The following is a 19,282-nucleotide window of genomic DNA, read 5'->3' on the forward strand; positions in this document are numbered from 1 at the left end:
AGTCCAAACCCCCGAGAAGAAAGCGCCATTTCTGACCCCGTATCCCGATGCTATACACGATCGATGTATTTGATGAATGAACAATGTATTTGCATGAGGATGCGCTCTAGCCAATCAGATGGCGTTGAATGTAGCCCTTCAGCCAATCGCAGCAATGCCATGGCTCTGCAGAGGCAGCTCAGCTCCAGCTGTTTTGCACGCTCCACTGAGCGCTGACAAGGTGATTTCAGCTCCCGCTGCGAGAACAACGGACTGAGTCAATCGAAAACTCGTTACCCTGTTAATCCAATCAAAACTATATGTTGTTTAGTCGTTTAGTCATTTCCGACTCTGCGTGACCCCCTGGACCAGAGCACGCCAGGCCCTCCTGTCTTCCGCTGCCTCCCGCACTTTGCTCAAACTCATGCTGGTAGCTTGGAGAACACTGTCCCACCATCTCATCCTCTGTCGTCCCCTTCTCCTTGGGCCCTCCACCTTTCCCAACATCAGGGTCTTTTCCAGGGAGTCTTCTCTTCTCCTGAGGTGGCCAAAGTCTTGGAGCCTCAGCTTCAGGATCTGTCCTTCCAGTGAGCACTCAGGGCTGATTTCCTTCAGAATGGATAGGTTTGATCTTCTTGCAGTCCATGGGACTCTCAAGAGTCTCCTCCAGCACCAGAATTCAAAAGCATCCATTCTTCGGCGAATGTGAGCGGTATTGGCTTAGGCATTGATTGGACCTGACTATATCTGACTCCTGCCCATTGTGCAGGAAGTCCCAGTAAGGGTAAGCCACCGGTAGGGGGAGCCCTGTCGATGCGAACCAACTCAAGCTCCCCCTGGTGCTCCCGTCGGGGTCGTGTCAAGGCCTTAGCCCCCCAGCCGGGCTTCAGACTAGATCAACACCCCCGGATTCCTTTAACGGAATACCCTTAAGCACAAGGTGAAACAATGCCTAACCGCAACCCTAACAAAGTTGTGACGATTGCTACGTGGTAGGCGAAAACCAAGTGTCCAGTGCCAATTTGCCAAGTGGAAAAATTCCTACCAGGCCCCTCGGACAACCAAGGCGACCAACCCAAGTCCATAGCAAGGCCATTGCCTAACCTGCAAAATAGGGAGGGAGGGCGGGTGATTGAGGAAGCGAGCCAAAGAGGAAGTTCTCTGGGGGTTGGCTCTGACGTGGCCGGGATCCCATAGGCAACAGGGGACAGAGACCCCCGCCCCGGCGGGGAGTGGGTGGCCACGTGGTCCACCGCAACTCCTCCCCACTGGGAAGTGGAGCGCATTTCCCAAGACATATCCTGCATTTGCATGTTACCCCAACACATTCCTCCTATGTTAACCATGTGTAACCCTCCCCTTTTCTGATGGAGTGGTGATGTTTAGCGAACTGTCTGCTGGGATAAGATAGGAACTTTTAAAAGTCCTTGTCACCCCGTTCTCGGGGTTCAATTCCTCTCTGAACCTGTTGCGCAATCAACTTTGGTCTCCGCTATTTGCTCCGCTTGGTGGCTGGACTCCTTCTTTCTTCCGCAGGGACCCACGGGCTCTCAGCAGCCTCCCACCTGGATTTTTCCGTAAGAACAGAAACTCAACTAATCCTCTTGAGAGAAGAAAGGTGGCCTTTGCTCCCACTGCAATGTTGCAATCTAAATAAGCACATCTTCCTACAAGGGAATAGTAGCCACCTATCTGGGGGGAAATAAAGTGGTATGCTGAGAGACATGGTTACGGTGGAGAGGAAATCTGTGTTCCACAATCCAAACATCCCGAGAGAAACCAGATGGCAGCTTTTTTTTACTGTGTCCGCAGAACTCAATGAAAGCCTGTGGGATGTAAACACAGGAGCAGTCAATGACAACATTCCTAGAGTGTACATGTTAGAACGTGGGGAGGGATGTCTGTCCCGCAAGCAGGTAAACTTCCTGGGGCCGGACTTCCTCCGCATGTGACCAGAGGTGGGTGTGGCCTCACCTGTGCAGGTAAATGATAAAAGCACAGGGCAGGCAGCCATCTCTCTCTCTTGCCTCTTGCCTCTCTCATCTTCATCTTCCGAAGAAGCAGGATGCCCTCTTGGCTCTCAGCCAAGAGAGGAGGATAGGACGATCTTCCTATAAGATAGATTCTAAATGTATTTTACCTTTTTAAGCCTGTCTGCCTTCTGGGATCATATTGTGAACAGAACGTGAGTAAACTCTTTTATATTTTTATAAAGACTGTATTGTGTCTTGCATTTTAAGAGGGATCAAAAGGGGGAAATTACCAGAGTAATTATTATAGAGGTTCTAGCGAACCTGTGCAGACGTTACCGTTGCGAACTTAAAAGGGGGAATGTTATAAACTCGTTAGCACAAGTTGGACTAGGATATAATCTCACAATATATCCTCTCTTGCATCCCTGAACATTCCCACAAAGCCAACCAATGGTTTTGCAGTTGCTTTCCATGGACATTTTGCAACCAAGCACAGAATTCCTTGAACCCCGGAAACGCTTCTGATTTCTGCTTGAGCATGAACACATGAATGTACCTGGGAAAAGCATCAATCAATACCATGAAGTACTTTGCTCCACCTAGAGAGGTTGCAAGTGGAGCAACAAGGTCTGCGTGGACAGTCTGGTAGGCTTTAGATGCCCACCTGCCAGAAACCTTGCCCCATTGAACTGTGTGTCATCATGATGGCCTTGGCCGGTTGTGACTTGTGAAGGCCGCTTCCTGCAAGGCCCTTTCCACCTGGCCCAGACAGGCCCAGACAGGGCCCAGACACCAGCTCTACTAAAGAGGCTCCTGGTGAGACCAGAGGGACATCGCTCGGCCTGACAAGAAACCCAAACTATTGGATTCTTTTGCCCCATCTTTTTGTGCCTGCTAAACAGCCGTGTCATGCTTATGATCATATTTTATTCTCTTGGGAATTCTGCTGTTTTAAATGTGCATTTTATATTTGACTTTACTTAGCAATGTTGGTTGGGGGGGGGATGCTTAAGTTTTTTTGTTTTGTTTTTGTTAACTTTGTGTTAAATATGTATTCTGTAGTTGACTTCCTTTGTAATGTTTTATTTTGAAATCTTTAATATTTCAGTTTTTGGTTAACTATGTTACTTTAACTGTATACTCTATATTTGACATTCTTCAGATTGTTTTATTTATGTTTTAATATGCTGTAAACTGCTTTGAATGAAATAAATAACAACAACAACAACAACAACAACAATGTTCATTGAAATGTTGTGTCCAAAGACTGCAGCCGATGGAGAGATCACCCAAGCCATCCCGAAGCCCCAATTTCACTCGGCCCCATTTCACTCTGGTCCATCTGAGTATCTCCTTTCCACCTATGCCTCCCCCTCCCCCCCCCAATATTCACAATTAAGGAATCAGAAAACAACCCCCACCTCTCTTTCGACAGAACTAGGTGGAATGATCAGGCATAGCAACTCCTGCAGAGAGGATAAAACCAAAATGTCTCCAAGGGACGCATTTATCAAACAAGATATCTGCCCATAGCTCCGTCAGTAGAGTGTGAGACTCTTCATCGCAGGGCCGTGGGTTGGAGCCCCACGTTGGGCAAAATATCCCTGCATTGCAGGGGGGTGGACTAGATGACTCTTGTGGTCCCTTCCAACTCTACAGTTCCATGATATCCTGTGAGGAGTAGTCTGAAGTGAAGGCACAAGACAGGAGTTGATCATCATGTGAGCGGCGCACAGGTGGGCTGAAGCGAGCTGCTGACCAGTCCTGTGGAGCCTCCTTTTATTGAGACAAATATGCAAGCTAGGCAGATACATTTTGGGCTGTGACCTTTACACACCTTTGGTCACGAGATCGTGGGGTGGTACAAAGTTATTTTGGCACCTGTTTCCACCGCGTCATTTTCCCCTTGCACAGTGTATGGCGAAGGAGACAAAAGGTCTCAGGGACAAAGGTTACAGACAGGACACCGCAGACTGCTGAGACCGCAAAAGGTCAGACAGAGGGAACAATGTTCCAGACAGCCATGACTTTGTCTGTGAGGGGGAGCATGCTACGCACCCCAGGGTCACGCGTGCAGGCAGACTGTGCTCCCTCCGGACCCCACTGCCCACTTATCCCTACAGTAGTCAACAGAGTTTTACTCAGAAGAGATGCGTCAAAATCAACACAGCCACGTAATTTGTGCCCATCAATCTAAATAGGTCTGCTGTGGAAAGGACTGATGTTGACTACAACCCTGATGTCTTCTGATTATTTTATAGAGCGTTTCCCTCAATACCAAAAAATGGAGGCAGAGACAATTTACTGAATTTCAAAACCACCGAAGCTTTATTGAATGAACGAATCAATTTATTTATGCCACATTTACTGATTCACCAAACTGACCTGGCCCCCATTCCACCCTATTTACAAGGAGGCTTCCAGGGCTGGGGTTCTATTTATGGATCCTGTCTTTGGTGGCAACGACTCCTTCCAAGCCTGCAGTTTGGCCATCTTTGTGCTGTGGCAGGATTTCACAGCCACATGACCCAGGAGGTCTGCATCAAGCAAGGATGCTGCAGCTACTGAGTGGGCTCTCCTTAGTCTGGAAAGTGCGACTGAGGGAATTGGCTGGCTCAGGGGGCGTGACCAGCCCTATTGGGGATCTCCCTCTTCTGCCGGACTTGGTTTTTCGAATACGTGGGGGGGGGGGGTTGCGAGTTGATGTGCATCAGCAGGACTCCCCCTACTGGTGGTTAACCCTTCCCGGACTTCAAGCGGACGGGCTGAAGCCGGATAGTCGGTTAGGACCAATGCCTAAGCCAATACCACTCATCACCTGTAACCAATAAAGCTGTGGCCATATTTAGCCCATTAACCTTAAATAATTGTGTCATGTGTCTTTATTTCCACTTTGGGGGGGGGGGGCGGGAACTCGCCACGCAATAGGGCTCTTTTTGTTTTTTTATACACCCACAGACCCCAAACGGCTCTCCACAGGAACACAGTGGCGCATCTCATGTATGTGTGTGTGTGTGTGGGGGGGGATTCCAACACTCCCCCCACCCCCACCCCCAGCAAAGGAAAGAGAAGGGAAGCATTTCCAGCATTTAAAAGAGCCCTCAGCACAATGCTTTTAGGACAGCAGCCCTGCCTGGAGAGCGAAGGGGGCTGCTAGGAAGGTCCTCAAAGCATCAAGGCATAGATGAGCCGAAGAATGCAATGAAAACTCTCTTAGAGTCAGAGTGACTGACAGGAAGACTGACAGAACCCCTGTCTGTTGCAGTTGATGGCTGAAGAGTTGAGAAACGGAGAAGGGGTAGAGAGAGGGGGGGTGTATAGTGGCTAGAATTCTGGACTAGGAGGACCTGGGAGATCTGAGTGCAAATCCCCACTCAGTCATGAAGTGCACAGTTTGATGTTGGGTCCAGTCACTCTCATCCTAGCCTGCCTAACAGGTTTGTTGTGAGGGGAACAACAGGGGGAAAGGCAAGCCTGGGGATCATCTAGTCCAACCCCCTGCAATGCAGGAATATGCAGCTGTACCTTATGGGAATCGAACCTGCAACCTTGGTGCTATCTGCAGCTCCCTCTAACCAGCTGAGCTGCAATGAGATTTGAGGGAGAATGGGAAGGCGGGTGGGAAGAGACTGAGAGCAAAACCAAAATCACAGGAAATTTTAAGAGATAAAACTACATCAAGTTCAGTATATGCAAATGATAAATCAAGAGATTGAATGGAAGATTAGACAAATGAGACAGAAGACTTTTGAGTCGGCAAATAAATGTGGGAAACTATTGGCGTGGCAAATGAGGAAGAGACAGAAATTAAATACAATTACAAATTTGGAAGTGGAAGGAAGAAGTATACAGAATCCAGTCGAAATTAGGAGTGCTTTTCAAAGATACTTTAAACAGCTATATTCACAACAACCACAGAAGGAGTCGGACATAGAGGAATTTTTGAAAGTAAATGGGCTACAGAAAATATCTCAAGAGAATAAATCTAAATTGAGTTATAAAATAACAGAACATGAGGTTGAAAGTGCCATTCAGAATATGCAACTGGGCAAATCTCCGGGACCTGATGGACTGACTTCTAGATATTATAAAACATTGAAGGACTGGTTGATTCAACCCTTGAAAGAAGTCTGTAATGACATATTACAGGGGGAAAAGGCACCTGCAACGTGGAAAGAAGCTTTTGTTACACTTATACCAAAAACAGAATCTGAAAAGACTCAGCTTAAGAACTACCGCCCTATATCATTGCTCAATGTGGATTATAAAATCTTTGCAGACATTTTGGCTAGAAGATTAAAGAAAGTTCTAATAGAGGAGATTCATAAGGACCAAGCAGGCTTTCTCCCGGGTAGGCATTTATCTGACAATGTGAGGAATGTAATAGACATTTTGGAACTTTTACAGGAAAATATAAACACAAAAGCAGTAATGATATTTGTGGACGTGGAGAAAGCCTTTAACAATATTTTTTGGAGTTTTATGAAGAAGAATCTCCAAGGAATGGGGGTAGGCCAAGAATTTGAAAATGGTATAGGTGCAATCTATTCTGAACAAAAAGCTAGACTAATTGTTAACAATGTTGTGACTGAGGAGTTCAGAATAGAAAAAGGAACACGACAAGGTTGCCCAATTTCCCCATTGCTTTTTATATCAGTCCTGGAGGTGTTGCTGAATATGATTAGAAAGGACCAATTGGTCCAAGGGATACAGGTCGGAGCTAAACAATACAAACTAAGAGCTTTTGCAGATGACCTGGTTTTGACATTACAGGAGCCAGAATCTAGTGTGAAAAAGGTTTTAGAACTGATTCAAGAGTTTGGTCAATTGGCAGGTTTTAAATTAAATAAAACAAAAACTAAGGTTTTGACAAAAAAAATTAACAGAAATTGAGAAAGAAAGGTTTCAGAATGAAACAGGATTGACAGTGGTGAAAAAAGTAAAATATTTGGGAATTACCATGACTGCTAAAAATGGGAATTTATATAAAGACAATTATGATAAATGTTGGATGGAGATAAAGAAGGATCTAGATACATGGTCTAATTTGAAACTCTCACTTTTAGGCCGTATTGCTGTGATAAAGATGAATGTATTGCCAAGAATGTTATTTTTATTTCAGACATTGCAGATTATTGATAAAACAGACTGTTTCAAGAAGTGGCAGAAAGATATATCCAGATTTGTCTGGCAGGGCAAAAAGCCAAAAATAAAATTTAAAATATTAACAGATGCAAAGGAAAGAGGAGGCTTTGCCTTGCCGGACTTAAAACTTTACTATGAAGCAGCAGCTTTCTGCTGGGCTGAAAGAATGGCTACTTCTTGAAAATACAGATATATTGGATTTAGAAGGATTTAATAATGTATTTGGCTGGCATGCATACTTATGGTATGACAAGGTTAAAGTGCATAGAATGTTCAAAATCCACATTGTCAGGAAAGCACTGTTTAATGTATGGATTAGATATAAAGATCTTCAAGGTGGTTGTCTCCAATGGAAGCAAAAGCTTTAAAGAAACTCAATATGGAGGCCAATTGGCCAAAATATTGGGAGATTTTAGAACAAGATGGAGATAAACTGAAATTACAGAGTTTTGATAAACTAAAAAGCAAAGTCCGCGATTGGCTCCACTACCATCAGATAATGGAGGCATTTAAATTGGATAGGAAAATTGGCTTCCAGGTGGAAAAATCAAAATTGGAAACAGAATTATTAGAACCCAAAACTAAGATATTGTCAAGAATGTATAACTTGCTGCTGAAATGGAACACACAGGATGAGGAAGTGAAATCAGTAATGATTAAGTGGGCACAAGATGTTGGTCATAATATAATGCTAGCAGACTGGGAACGGTTATGGACCACTGGTATGAAATTTACGGCATGTAATGCCATAAGAGAGAATATAATGAAAATGATATACAGATGGTACATGACACCAGTCAAGCTAGCAAAAATTTATCATTTGCCTGATAATAAATGTTGGAAATGTAAAGAGGTTGAAGGTACTTTCTTTCTTCTTTGGTGGACGTGCCCGAGGATTAAGACCTTCTGGGAGATGATCTATAATGAACTGAAAAAAGTGTTCAAATACACATTCCCGAAGAAACCAGAAGCCTTTCTCCTGGGTATGGTCAACCAACAGGTGCATATGAAGGATAGGACATTCTTTATGTATGCCACAACAGCAGCAAGAATACTCATCGCACAGTATTGGAAGACACAAGAATTACCCACGCTGGAAGAATGGCAGATGAAAGTCATTGACTATATGGAATTGGCAGAAATGACTGGCAGAATCAGAGACCAAGGAGAAGAGACGGTGAAGGAAGATTGGAGGAAGTTTAAAGACTACTTACAGAAACACTATAAGATAATGAATGATTGATGACACCAGATTGAACCTAAAGACTATTAGCATAAAAATTTAAAGATTAAGAAAGATAAATGTTTTAAGATATATGGAAATGTAATTATATTAAGACACCAAGAGTATGTTTAATTTAAGATATGACAGAGGGAAGGAATTTATTGTCAAAACATAAGATCTGGAATACAGAGTGGGAAGGTCTGGGGAAGTCGCAGATCCAGGTTAAGGATAAAAAATACAAGGACACAACGATTGATTTTAACTTTTTTGTTTATTGTTTATATTTTCTTTCATATATGTTGTTGTATTGTATGCATGTTGTTGTATTGTTTTTCTTTTAATTGTTTATTCGTATTGTGTGTTATTGATTGTAAAATCTAATAAAATATTATATATATATATATATATAAAATAAAGACTATTTACAGAAACACTATAAGATAATGAATGCTTGATGACACCAGATTGAATGTAAAAGGTTATTAGTAAAAACTATAAAGATTAAGAAAGATTAATGTTTCAAGATATATGGAAATGTAATTATATTAAGACACTAAGATAATGATGAAATCAAAATTTGACAGAGGAAAGGAATTTGCTGACAGAATATATGATCTGGAATACAGAGAAGGGAGGTCTGGGGAAGTCGCAGAAACAAGTTAATGTAAAGAATATAAGGAGAAAAAAAATTGTTTTTAATATCTTTATTTCTTCTTTTTTATACTTTTTTGGTGTTTATATGTCGCTGTATTTTCTTCTTTGTTTTGTCTGGTTTGTTGTATTGTGTTCTATTTTTTGTTTACTCATTGTAAAACCCAATAAAATATTATATAAAAAAAAAGTTCAAAAATTAAAAGATTTAATATTTTAAGATATAAGAAGATTAAGCTATACTAAGATATTAAAATTAAGACAAAAATTAATTAAGACAGAGGGAAGGGATTTGCTGATTAAATATATGTTTTGGAATACAGGGAAGGGAGGTGTGGGGAAGTCGGAGAAATAAGTAAATGCAAGGAATATCATGAAGATAGAATTGTTTTTATCTTTGTTTTTTCTTTTGGATACTTTTTGCTGTTTTGTGTTTGTGCAATTTTGCATTTTTTCTGTTTTTTGTTGTTGTTTGTTTTTTCTCTCTTTGTTGTTTCATTTTTTATGTAAAACTTAATAAAATATTTATATATATATATAAAAGAAAATGAAATGATAAAGTGAAAGCATTTGCTGAAATACAGTAGAGAAGTCACGCCTCCCGAGTTGAGGGAGGCCTTGCTTTGCATGCAGGAGATCCCAGGTTCAGTCCAGGATCTCCACCAGACAGGGCTGGGACTGTCCCCTGTTTGAAAACCCTGCAGCGCTGCTGCCAGTCAGTGTAGGCAGTGCTAGGCTAGATTGACTCTGTCAAGTGCAACTTCCTATGAATGCTCCTCTTATACGATTTCTCGAAACACAAGCAAGCTACCTTATCAACGAGTGGTGAGAGTTCATTCATGACTTTTAACAAACAGCAGAAACCATTTTATTATTTCTGTGTGGGTACAGAAATCCTGAATATGAAAGGAAGGAAACTTCCTGCCTCTGCAATAAAGGCAGCTGCACTGCTAGGTGAGCTGTCCCGAGGCCAACTGAAACAGACCCTCCAAAGATTCAAAGGTGAAAAGGGAATTTTGAGCATCTGAGCACAACTGGGCCGTCTTCTGCGTTAGCATGAAGTGCAGGAAGTGATTGCCTTGAGAGGGGTAGGCAACCGAAGGCCCGGGGGCCGGATGCGGCCCAATCGTCTTCTCAATCCGGCCCACGGACAGTCCGGGAATCAATGTGTTTTTCCATGAGCAGAATGTGTCCTTTCATTTAAAATGCATCTCTGGGTTCTTGGTGGGGCATAGGAATTCGTTCATTTTCTCTCTCCAAAATATAGTCGGGCCCCCCCCCATGCTGTGAGGGACGGTGGACCAGCCCACGGCTGAAAAAGGTTGCTGCCCCCTGGCCTTGAGCCTCCTCCCCAGTATTGATTGCTGATTCTACTGAGTCCATCAGTATATTGTTGTGAAGTGACCTGGCATTTTTAAGGAAGTGCAATATAGGCTTGTCTTACATCTTTAACAACAACAAGAAGAAGACAGTCAATTGCACAGAAGAATTCCATGTTGCCTGTGGGAGCGGCTGGGTAGACCTCTTTGCAGCTGCATGATCCATGCATTTGATCTCTAAGCAACTGGTCAATCTTCATAATTGGCTCTGGCTTCGTGTAGGAGATTGAACGCATCCTTCTATTTCTCAGCCCTGTATTCCACCCCCACCCCCCTCCTCCTATACTCGGACGGTGCCGACTACTCATCTCTACAGAGTGAAATGTTTCTGAGTCCTGCAGATCTAGTCTCAGACGTCAAACCTCTACCCCAAGGACGGGGGAGCCTGTGACCTTCTAGAGCATACATTTCTTTGGACTGCTATATGCTGAAGTGAACAAATGTTTTGTCTGAAACCCTTGAGAGCTTCTGTGAGCCGCCCTAGAGAGCACTGGGCTAGAGGGATCATGGGGATGACTTGTTCCACAACAGCAGATGGCATGCAGAAATTTAAACTGTAGCAAAGGGAGGTAAACTGTCTAGCTATGTCTTGCTGAAAGTGCATGCACTCCTCTTAGCCAAAGCCCCAATAACTGCAAGCGTGGAGCCACACAAACAGGCCTGATCTCGACACTGTCTTGGGGGAAACTCCCAATGCTGGAAAATTCATGTGCTCAATTTCTGCACATTGAGACAGGAGCCAAAGAAAGCAGTTATCTTAAAGCACACACAGAGTAGGGGGGCTCATAAAAAAGGTTTCTTTGGGAGGGGGTGGGTTGAGGTTTGCTCCGATGTGAAAGCTAAAGAGCAGGCTTTCACAGAGAAAGGAGCAGAGTAAGGCGGAAACTACTGGGACCCGTGCTTTCCAGGCACGCTGACGGGAGGGATGAGTCCAGCATTGCATTGTTGGGTCGTATTTCCAGTGACAACTATTTATGACAGAGGTTTACAGAAAATTGATCTAAAACCTCTGCTTGTAAGAGGCTGTGGGCATTTGAAGAAGCTCATCATAATCTTTACATGAAATGTATCTTTAGAACACCGGTGGCGCCATGTCCCCATTTGTTGCCTTAGTTTCTCCATCAATGCACCACCCACAATTTGCCATCATATTGGCATCAGGTGTTTTCCAGGCCAGTGAATGTCAGCAACCCCTTCTTCTAAAGCTGCTTCCCCAGTTTCATCCAAAATAGAAAGAAATGCCATTTGGTAGCCCATTGAGAAGCTTTGGCAAGTAATGAAATACATTTCTGAAAGTTATTTATGGATGCACAAGGTCACCACATCTTTGCTTCAGGTGAATGGAAAGGAACATTTCCCCAGGCGGCACACCACTGTCCCCGAATCTCGTCCGCTGCTTGGTCATTTCAACAGATTGTGTGTCTTAGTAAGATTTTGTACATTGCAGAAAGCTTTCCCTTGCCTACAAATGAAGTGCATGATTTTTCAAAAACTTATTAATGCCCCGTGCTTTTACTTCTGGTGTGGTAAAAAATTGCAGAATCTGGCTATCATTTAAAGTAGTGTAAGATGCTGGTTTACGTTTCCCCTCACATTTGTTAATAGGTAGGGATATGCAGTTTTGTGTTTTGTTTTTGGAAGAGTTCCTAAGGAGTCCTGCTGCTTCCGAGTTTTATTTTGGGGGTTGTTGTTGTTGTTGTTTACAAAAAGGTAATCCAGTTGTAACCTTTTTCTAGGTACAATTCTGTACATTCTGGTACTACCTGTTCACTCATGGTCCCTCCAAATCCCTTTGTTTCTTTTAGCAATGTGTCCTTGTGTATCTGCATAAGCTTTTCAAAGCCTGCTACCTTTGCTTACAGAATTTCTCCTGAGGGGCGCTTTGAACACGTCCCGTAATACATGTGGATAAAAGGAATCGCCTTTGTTAATTTCAAAAGCCATTTTATTTCTTCCATGATTTTCCTCTGTTGTTAACTTATTTTGTAAAAGCAAGTGGGGTTTAGTCACCAGAGAGGTGGATTCTGTGGTTTTGCTCAATAGGTCATGGTCATTTCAAGAGCCAGAGGGCCTGAGATGGTTCCAGCTCTAATTTCCGTGTAAGATTAGGAGTCCAAGAATGTGGAATCAGTACTGCAGAAGGTCAGTTCTGACATACTTCCCCCCTAAATAGTGGGTGAAGTCCTTTTGGAAAGGACTCAAAGGTTTCAAAGTGTCAAGTTTTGCTGTACTGAAGGACTGTCCATATCTACTCTATTAGAACATTGAACCCTCCTCCCCACTCCAGGAATTTGGCTATCCAAAGTGGGTTTGAATTTGGATAATAAAAGTTTCCAGTCGAGTAGATTTATATATTTTAGTGAAGGTAAGCAACTTAAAATGACCACAGACCCAGTAAAACTCATTACAAAGAGAAGAGAAACAACATTTAAAAGCAGATACAAAGAATGAGGCATTATTCTTTTCTCAAGAAGCCAGCAAAATTTCATCTTTCCTGTTTTATTTTAAGCATGCTTTTTATTCAAGTTTTTAGCAAACAACAAGGTGGTAAGCTGCTGACAATAGGCAGACCATCCTTTCTCAAGGGCCATTCCAAATGTGTCCAATTGATGGCTCCCAAATCAGCTGCACCCTGTGAGTCCAGAGGGCAACTGGTGCCATTGTCCCTGTGAGCATTTTGTAAGAAAGGGCACCAAGATTTCATCAAGCTGTCTGCCTTGATGAGACTTGCAGTGAGGATCCCTTTGATAAGCCATCGGCAAGGCATAAAGGAGGGCAGGTGGCTTGGTGAGCAGGGAAAGTCTTTCAAAGATTTGGACCAGCGATGTGCCTTTGCTTCGGGCCAAGGGTGATGGTGGATGGATCATAGCTACCTAACTCAGCACTGTCTGTACTGATTGGCAGTGGCTCTACAAGGTTCCAGGCAGGTGATGTTTTCAGTTTCACCTGGAGATGCTGGAGACTGTTCTGGGACCTGCATCACCAGCGAGCTCTGGTCCTCCCTTAAGAAGTTAGGCGGCTCAATGGTCTGACTCTGTGGAAGGCACCATGCTATTCCCCTTTAAATTAGCCATTTTCGACAGAAAACATGAGAACTGGAATTTTGCTCTTGAATGGATTTTTGGATCGCCTGCATGCCAAGCACATGCTTCTCCCACTGGGCCAGCACCCTTCCTCAGTGACTGAGCTCTCATTGCACACAGCCATCCAGCAAGCAAAAAAATGTTCTTGTTAGAAGGGCAGAGTGGGGAGCAAGAGATTCAGGGGCCGGTTTTAGACCCACAGTGCTCGGGTTTATTCTGCTGCCTGCTTGACATTGTGCCTCCTTTCCCCCTACCTTTTATTCCTATGAAAGTTTCACAGTGTCGCTGCTTGGGATTCTGGATAATCTATGGTGTTTTTCTTTTCAGTTTTTTAAATTAATTTTCCAATTTTTTTTGAGACAAAGAAACAAACATACATACATCCTAATTGTAATTAAACCAATCTTGATAACATTGTTAAGTGACTTCCTCAAATCCTCCTGGTTGAATTTCATTGTATTTCATTTTAACAGTTTTCCAAAATCAATCTTCTCAAGAAAAAACAACAAAAAAACTTGATCACTTCACATCTTTCATTCTTTCTAATCTAGCTTGAAACATCTTAATTCCTATCCTTACATATTTAAATCCTATGCCTATCTCATATTTGCAAGCTTTTCCAATTAGGTTATCTTGACATATTAGCTAAATAATCTTTGAATTTTGTCCATTCTTCCTGGTACTCCTCCTCCTTCTGGTCGCGGACTCTTCCCGTCAGGTGGGCTAGCCCCGGGATTCTGGAGAATCTATGTGACTAGATGCTTGTGATGTATGCCAGGCAATCTGGCACAAGTGGGTAGGGTTGCCATCCGCCGGGATTTGGCCGTTGGAAACAAGTGTCCATGCGGGAAACGCTTGAATGTCCAGGAAAATCCAAAGGTATAGCAATTCTACACGTGGGGAGTAGGGACGCAAGCGCAAATCAGAATAAAGCAAAGGCTGGGAAAGTTCAAACAGAAACACACACACACACACAGGATCATAGAATTGTGGAGTTGGAAGGGACACCGAGGACCATCTAGTTCCGTTATTCCCAATCAGGGGTCCGTGGCCCCATCCTTTGCCTCCCTCCAACTAATTTTCTCTCATTTTGGCATGGCAATAGCATACATTTTATGGGCGGTCTTGTTGTTTTTAGTATACCTAAAATCCTTTGCTTATTACCCCACATTTTCAACCCGCAGCCCTGAGTTTAAGAGTGTCACGCTCTACCAGCTGAGCCACCCCACTGTAATTATCCCACACCTCCCCTCTTGACGAAGCTGCCTGCAAAGCTGATCTGCCGAGGAAATGTCCTTCTGCAGGCATGGTTTCAATCCAAACAGCAAATACTAGTGGCCAACTCCAAAAGTGCGGTCAAGAAACCCTGCTTGCCAAAGAACAATTGAACGCACCCTTGAAGCTCCTTTGCAGCCATGTCTTTACCTTGACACCACGTATGATGCTAGATGTGGGGCCTGCGGGCCTGTCCAGATTCCCCACCTCTGCTCTATCTAGCCAGGCTGATGTTTTCAAATGGGGGTTAAAGCTGTGAAGCTGTTTGGATGCATGACTGGACTTGACTGTGGGCATTTCATTGTGCTGTGTCCCAGAGCCTTAAGGATGGGGTGGCCTAGGAACCTAAGCCACCAGGTATATAAAAGTGAGGTCCACTCCAGCCAAGAGCGAAAGAAAACCACCAAGCAGCCCTGCTCCCCAACAATGCCCCCCAAAGAGGATACGGATCGTCTCGGGAATGCTGGTGTCCAGGCACTCAATTCTCTCCTGCAGCTCGTCCTGCGTCCCCGGGGTCTGGAAGAGGTCCTCCTGAAGCAGAGTATCACCCATGCGTTCGGAAGGGATGAGGTACATCCTGGATAGCGTGAAGAACAATCCAGCCCTGGGGTGCATAATGTGAGGTTGAGGAATGCCACAATGGAGAGAAGCCCCTCACCAAGAGAGCTGGCACAGGGGCTGAGAACTGTATCCCGCCTGCTTTCCACAGTAGCATTCCTACCACCCTTCTCCTGATTTGGGGCAATGGGAGAGTGAAATCATTCCCCGCTTCTTCTAGTGGCCAGTCTCAGAGAGCCGCTTTGCTAGGGAGAGACAGACAATGGTTGGGAACACTTGGGTTCTTCTGAGCCGCTCTAAGGAAGACCGTATGCTGGATGTCCCACCCGCTGCCGCTCCACCAAGGTGCCACTATACGCACAGCAGGAGTTTGTAAGAGCGAGTCGGTAGCTAAGATATGAATCAATTGGGACGTTTGGAACCTGCACACCCCAAAACTGGTACTGGATTCCAGCCCACACCCATCCTTTCAATGGTACCGTCCCCCTCAGCTCACCTGGTGGCAGGCATTCTTGAAGAGGTGGTCCACCAAAAGCCAGATCTCCTTGGCCGCTCAGTGGAGTCATCACCATCCTGGGGTACGATATCCAGAAACTGCTTCTCCTGGAGGTCCAATGACAAGCGGGACTGGCATGAGCGCCTGACAGAATGTGTGCCTGTGTGCATTCTTTCCTTGCTCCAGCTGGGGGGACAAGTCTTGCCCTCTGAGGCCGCAACTATGTAGGGCTGGGCGATAGCTGGCTTTCAACATGGTGATATATCAGTAGCTAAACATTGTAATACACCAATATATCACGATGTCTGAAATAAGATGGAGCTATGTAGAGGCATTGGCTGGCTTCACGGTTCCCCCCGCATTGTGATTTCTGCTGCCCCCTGCAGGAGGGCAGGGGAAAGCTGAACCGGCAGAGTCCACAGGGGCTGCAGGAATCTAGAGAAGCATTGTCTGGCTTCACAGTTCCCCCCCACATGCTGTTTTTTGCATAGTACACACACACATCATGATTCGCAATATATTGCCAGGTCAGAAATTATGAAACCAGTCTCACTATCTAGACTTCAAGCTGATTTGAAAATATATCTATATTGACGTATCGCCCGGCCCTAGCCACAGCAAGCATCTCAAGGGGGAAAACAAAAAACAAATTGCTTGCACCCCAAATCCAAGCTCCCCCTCCCCCTATTAATATGCAGCTCGTAATCCTCCCACTCCGGATGTGCAGCTCACCCCAAAGCTTACTGAATATGCAGCTGTGGACATGAGGTTTGGCTAACATTTTATTTAAATTGCTGGAACCTCCCCTGGGACCTTAGGGTGAAGGGCAGGAAATAAGTAAGAAAAACAGCAAGAGAACATGAATGGGCCTTCATAGGTTGATGGGCTGCAGCCCCTGCCAGCATGATGAGATGATGGGGTCACATGTTCACCACCCCTTGTCTAGAGCACGTTGCAGAGGCAGTGGTAGAAACTGAGCAACAGCTGGAGCCCCAGCCCACGACTTTGTCTGGCCAATGCAGCACACAGCAGCTGGTGAACCATGCCTCCGGCCTCCTTCCCATCTTCCTCTCCAGAAATGTTCAGGGTGGTTAGTTCTATCTCCAGCTCCCACATTCAAGGGAAAGAGAAAGAGAGGAGGGGGGAGCAAGAGAGCTTTAGGAGCACAGCAGTGGCAAGCAGCCCATCACTAAAAGGAGTTGGCAAGGATGGAGAATTTGATCCCCTCATCCCCAGGGCAGCTGTTGATTAGGACCCAGTTCATCCCCCCCCCCCCCCGCCGCCAATACTCCCCACCCCTGTTGAGAGAGAGAGAGAGAGAGAGAGAGAGAGAGAGAGAGAGAGAGAATTTGATCCCCTCATCCCCAGGGCAGCTGTTGATTAGGACCCAGTTCATCCCCCCCCCCCCCCGCCAATACTCCCCGCCTCTGGAGAGAGAGAGAGAGAGAGAGAGAGAGTATTGGTGTGGGGAATGACACATACTGTATCAGAGTCTTAGTGCAAGAGTAGCTGGTGCATGCTAAAGAACACAGGAGCCTTGCTGGGTTAGATCAGCATTTTGTTCCCACAATGGCCAACCACATGCCCTTGGGAGTCCATAGGGACACGGGGACAAGAGCACTCTGTCCATCATGTTCCCCAGAAACTGGTAATCAAAAGCATGTGGTTTGTGATAATAGTGGCAAGAAATAGCCCTGACCGGTAGCCACTGATAAACATATCCTCCATGATTCTAAATGTCTACAGCTGTCCAAATTGACAGTCACCACTGTCTCCTTGTGGCTATGATAATACACCCAAGTCGATCTGATTTCGAGAGGAGTGACATTTCCCTGAGCCACCCCAAAGCAGCCACTACCGCTTCCCAAATGCCAGTGCTCAGGTGGTAAGAGTAAGCCAGAGTGGCATAGCCTGTGCAGCAGTTGCTGAGCACAGAGACAAGGAGAAAACTGGCTCTTGGGGCCAGAGGGGGCTGGCGCCTGCATCATGAGACTGGGCTTTCTGCCTCCCGTGCTGCCAATCGCAAGCGGACCCAGAGTCAGGCAGCGCAAAATCAGTTACAAGTAGAGGGGGAGTTTAATTAGAAAGTCCGAGTGCTGCCCATAAATCTCTCCGAGACTGATTTATGGCTCCTTGTCGTCCGGCACACTTCGGCTGCACGAACCTCTGCTTCCACTCCTTCAGCAGTAAAAACACTTTAGCAGAATTGCGCAACAGCATGTGGTAAGGCTTGATCAATGAGAAAGGCAGATTCTTTCTGTAGCTTCTTTTATTGTTACAAAAACACGTAAACAAACAGTTTTTACGATCCTCCGGACTGAAGCTGCATTTTAGCTCCTCACTGTCTGAGCGCAGCAGCTCCACAGAAACACTTTCGATTTCCCACAGAACACACAGAGCATTCCAGACTGCTCACATCACTTCCTGGCTTACGTCCCTGGTAAGCCCTCCCCTTCAGAGCCGAGGCACAGCAGTTTAACTCATTACTGCTCTCAACACCCCCTCTTGCCTCGGATCTGAGGGTGGAATCGACCTTTGATCGTCCTAATCCTAAACCTTCGCAAAACTCTCCATGTCTCTGGAAGGAGAGTGGCTTCGTGAAGCCATCAGCTAGGTTCTTCGCAGAAGGACAATACTTCAGCGCTACTAATCCCTCTTGAACGCTTTGACACACATTCCGAAAGCGAATATCTAAATGTTTCATCCTCGCTTTGAACTGTCCAGACTCTGCCAAATGTAGGCATGGTTGATTGTCTTCGAATACACGTATCGGTTGACAATCCACTCCACAGACTGGTTGGTTGGTTGGTTGGTTGGTTGGTTGGTTGGTTGGTGCTGGTGTGTATAGTTATTCAGTCGTGTTTTGCACAAGGACTTTTAAGAATAAAACTCTGCAAGGATATTCTCGTGGACTCCTTTTGTGCCGACAAGGAGACTGAAGAGAAAAGGGAGGTCAGAACCCTTTCTTTCTTTTTTTGCTTTTTACAAACACTGACACAACTCCCACCCCAATCACTGGAGAAGTTGCCCACATTTGCTATAATCGAATCCAATACATCTCTGCCACTCGGTTTACGTTGCTCTCTACTGGCTGCTCTAGTAGAAACCTTAGTGGTGCAGCTGCAGCAGCAGGGATCGCCGACACTGCACCCTCCTGGTGTTGCTGAAGTGGAACTCTCATGAGCCCCAGTCAGCAAGGCCAGTTCTTAGCAATTATGGGAATTTTGGTCTATCAACATTTGGAGAGCACTATGCTGCCTGCCATAAAGAAGGCTGATCACTGAAGAATTGATGCTTTTGAATTCTGGTGCCGGAGGAGACTCTTGAGAGTCCCAAGGACTGCAAGAAGATCCAACCTCTCCATTCTAAAGGAAATCAGCCCTGAGTGCTCACTGGAAGGACAGATCCTGAAGCTGAGGCTCCAAGACTTTGGCCACCTCATGAGAAGAGAAGACTCCCTGGAAAAGACCCTGATGTTGGGAAAGATGGAGGGCACAAGGAGAAGGGGAGGACAGAGG

Source organism: Podarcis tiliguerta (genome assembly GCF_965153285.1).
Source record: "Podarcis tiliguerta genome assembly, chromosome: W".
In the NCBI taxonomy this organism is placed as follows: Eukaryota; Metazoa; Chordata; class Lepidosauria; order Squamata; family Lacertidae; genus Podarcis; species Podarcis tiliguerta.